Below are 4,723 nucleotides of genomic sequence, written 5' to 3' on the forward strand. Positions count from 1 at the left end.
TATGCAATTGTTAGGGTGTTCTGAGTGAAGAAAAAAACAACACATACATAGCTCACTCCTGAAAACAGAATTATTGTATATTGAACCAAAATTATGTGAATGTTTAGTCACAACTTTAAACTAAATATCACAGCAAGTGTCATTTATTGTAAACACACCCAAACATTTTACAAGCACAAAAAAATTGTTTAAAGTAAAACAAAACAAATATAGTATTGACAATTTGTGTTGATATTTGTTGTTGCTTTGTTTACTGGTTTTATTAGTTTGATTTTAGTTTTAAAATTATATATTGTTTAGACAGACTCTTTAAACAGGGTTATTATAGTTAACTGAAACAAAAACTAAAACAAAATAATATGTTACTTGAAATATAATTAATGTTAACTTTAACTTGAAGTACTAAAATAACTATAAATAACAGAACTAAAATGTAAAATTACATAGACAGATAAAAACTACTACAATTGACAAAAACAGCGAAATTATAAAATCGTTAATTAAAAAAATATAAATATTAAAAATATTAACAAAAATTATAACACTGGCTTTAAATAAGCCCTTACATATTTTCATTCTCTTCCTACACTGTATATAAATTGTTTTCTTGTTTTTTTATTTATTTTTTATAGATTTTATATTGTGCAAAATGAAACTTAGAGTGTGTGTGTGTGTGTGTGTGGGTTATTAAAAACACACTGCTTCTGCTTTAGTCGTGTTGAAGGTTGCCGCTTTAGACGCTAAAGAGAGGAAGGATAAGAAAAGGGCCCTCTGGAAACAGAACAATGAGAAGCCACTTCCTGTCTTCCATCTGCTACTTCCTGATTAAGGAACGCACAGCAAACACAAAGATCTGCGAAGATAACAGAGAACAGATTGACATTGTGCATCTAAGATCCCGGAGTTCCCTCTAAAAGACGCTTGCGGTTCTCCTACACTGTAAAAAATTACTGTGAATTTAACGGTAAAAGACTGTAAAAATGCTACAGTAAAAACCTGTTAAATGGTTAACGGTAAATTCCCCTACTATATACGGTGAAAAACTGTACTGGACATCACATGTAATTTTACAATAGTATACCATTTTTGGAAGTGAAAAATACAGTATAATTTACAGTGAATAACCGTAAATTGACATTCCCAGAATTCCCTGCGTTACATTTCAAATTTGATGTTTTTTTGTTGAAATAACTATGTTTCTTCTTAGTTGTTTTCTTATCAGTTGTGTATATTAGAGTTGTGTGTTACACCTAATGTTGTTAAATGAATGTTTATTGCATTATTTCAGTTTCATGTGTGTTAGCGTGATGGTGTTTAGTGTTTGTGTGAATGACACACTGTGCACCTTCTATATATGTTATTATTTAAAAGCTGCTTGTGATGGACTTTGGTTCATCGTGTGACTTTCTCATCTGCACTTTTGGTGGTTATCAGTGTGTTACAAAGCTACAAAACAGATTTCAGTACTTCAATAGGTTGGTATATTAACATTATATCAGTTAATGAAATTATTAAAATATAATTAAAAACTGTAAAACCTAAAACATTGCTGCTGTATTTTTTTACGGGTAAAAAAATAGTATATCAATGTTTCTCACAATATCACTGATGGAGCATAAAAAACAAAGAAAACAATGAATTTATTTAATATCTTCAGTGCACTCATTAACTTTAACAACCTTAGAAATACAGTCTTTTCAAAGATGCCCTTTATGGATGCCAGACCTCAGTTTGCAAACCTGTTCTAGAGCACACAATATTCAGAGCGAGAGAGCGAGAGGGAGAGACAGAGAGAGAGAGAGAGAGAGACCCTCTACTAATGCGCATTGAGAAAAGAGCCATCAAATTCTGGAAACACCTAAAAACGAGTGACCCCAACTCTTACCCTTTTAAAGCCCTTAAAAACCATGAAGTGAACCCTGAAAAAAGTCCCCTGATTCAGACGGTCCTGAAGCTGCAAAAACAGACTAACATGACTTACAACATCCAGCATCAGGACTCTGAAATATTCATCCTCTGTATTTTTTTACGGTAAAATTCCGGCAACCACAGCTGCCAGTTGCTGCTGTATTTTTTTACGGGTAAAAAAATAGTATATCAATGTTTCTCACAATATCACTGATGGAGCATAAAAAACAAAGAAACAATGAATTTATTTAATATCTTCAGTGCACTCATTAACTTTAACAACCTTAGAAATACAGTCTTTTCAAAGATGCCCTTTATGGATGCCAGACCTCAGTTTGCAAACCTGTTCTAGAGCACACAATATTCAGAGCGAGAGAGCGAGAGGGAGAGACAGAGAGAGAGAGAGAGAGAGACCCTCTACTAATGCGCATTGAGAAAAGAGCCATCAAATTCTGGAAACACCTAAAAACGAGTGACCCCAACTCTTACCCTTTTAAAGCCCTTAAAAACCATGAAGTGAACCCTGAAAAAAGTCCCCTGATTCAGACGGTCCTGAAGCTGCAAAAACAGACTAACATGACTAACAACATCCAGCATCAGGACTCTGAAATATTCATCCACAACATTCGGCCCAACCAAATTATAAAAGCACAAAAAGAAAATTATCTAACCTATTGGACTGAAACAACAGAAAAACAAAGTAAACTTGAATGTTATTTGGCCCTAAATAGAGATTACACTACCTGAATGATTGGATGACGGGCTTAAGGACTTTCTGTATAATTAGGCTGGTTTGGGGTTCACCTGGGCCAAGTGGGCATGTTTCTTAACTGTTTTTTTACTTACAATACAGCAGTCAAAGTAGTCCCTCTGAATGATTATTTACATTGTGATTTCTGCTTTGCTGCTGTAAACACACCTACAACTCAACATCTATAATATGCCTTTATCATTACTGACTGTCTGTCTCTCTGTAGGTGATTCGTCGCAGCAGTGAGAAGGAGAAATTGTTATGCGTTGTGAAGCAACGGCCTGGGCACCACTGTGCCAATACTGTTATTGTTGTTGTCATCCTGTGCTGGGAAGGCGTTCCCCATGCTCTGGGAGATAAACTCTACAGAGAAATAACAGAAACCCTCATCAAATACGGCAACTCCACCAGCCGTCGCTGTGGACTCAATGATGAGTGAGTTTCGAACACAACTGATATGTCGATGACTGTAATGTTGGACTTAATGTGGGTCTGATATACATTACCGGTCAAAAGTTTGGGATCAGTAAGACTTGTAATGTTTTTTTAAAGAAGCCTCTTCTGCTCATCAAGGCTGCATTTATTTGATCAAAAATACAGAAAAAAACAGTAATCTTGCAAAATGTTATTAGAATATAAAATAATGATTTCTATTTTAATATGCTTTAAAATATAATGTATTTCTGTGATGCGCAGCTGTATTTTCAGCATCATTCCTCCAGTCTTCAGTGTCACATGATCTTCAGAAATCAGTATAATATGCTGATTTATTATTAATATTATCAACAGTTGTGTTGCACAATATTTTTATTTTTGGAAACTCATACTTTTCCAAAAGAACAGCATTTATTCACAATATTAATCTTTTCTAACAATATAAATCTTTGCTATCACATTTAACACATCCTCGCTGAATAAAAGTTTTAATTTCTTTCAAAAAAAAAAAGAAAGAATAAAAATGTACTGACCCCAAACTTTTGAACGGTAGTGTATATTGTTAGAAAATATTTCCATTTTAAATAAATGCTCTTCTTTTTAACTTTTTCATCAAAGAATCCTGAAACAAAGTATCACAGCTTCCCAAACAATATGAAGCAGCACAACTGATAATAAATCAGCATATTATACTGATTTCTGAAGATCATGTGGCACTGAAGACTGGAGGAATGATGCTGAAAATACAGCTGCGCATCACAGAAATACATTACAGATTAACAGAGATTCACATAGAAAAACATTATTTTACATCATATTAATATTTCACAATAGTACATTACAATTATGCTTCCTTCCGTTCAAATTTGAAAGGCAATTCTACATCCTGTTCGCCGACTCAATTCACATTCAACTTAAAATCAGGAACTGAAACAGAATTTGAAATCAGTGACCCATGACTCACAACCAGAATTGTTGTCTTGTTTTCCACTGCAGCCATGAAAACTACTTAAAAGGTTAAGTGTTCATTTCTGGAAAATGTATCAAATCATGAAACATATCTGCCAGTGGTTTTATAACGATGAGTCAAGGCAACACTGTTTAAACAGATGACCCTGAACCTGTGATGGCCAACGATGCCATCACTTCCTGTCAGATGCATGATGGGAGAAGGGTGCCCACTCCTGGCTCTCTTCCTGTTGTTTAAAGCAACACTGAGTCTGACATCACTTCCTTCCTCCTCGCCATTAGCTGCTTGAGCTTCGCTTCCGTCCAGCGTGAGAAAGCGTGTCGTGATGACACTTTAAGTCCGGCCAATCACGGACTCGGCTTCAACAGGAAGTGAACTGTATTCAAGCTTCTTCTCAGCAGACCTCGAGTATTTCAGGACGATGCCGTGCATATTTGATTTGTTTCTAAAAATGAACAATGCAAGAAAAGAAAAAAAGGATTTTCTTACTTTATTTTGTATTTTGTTTGTCTTTTTCTATAAATCAAGACACATTTATTTGAGAAGAAAATGCATTGAAATGAAGTGATGTTATGCATAAAACCAGAAAAAAAAATATGTTTATGAGGTCAGAAAAATAAAAAACTTTTTTTTTTCTTTCGGACCCCTTGTTTTTTTTA

Source organism: Sinocyclocheilus grahami, unplaced genomic scaffold, assembly GCF_001515645.1.
Source record: "Sinocyclocheilus grahami isolate Dianchi unplaced genomic scaffold, SAMN03320097.WGS_v1.1 scaffold1525.1, whole genome shotgun sequence".
NCBI classification, from domain to species: domain Eukaryota; kingdom Metazoa; phylum Chordata; class Actinopteri; order Cypriniformes; family Cyprinidae; genus Sinocyclocheilus; species Sinocyclocheilus grahami.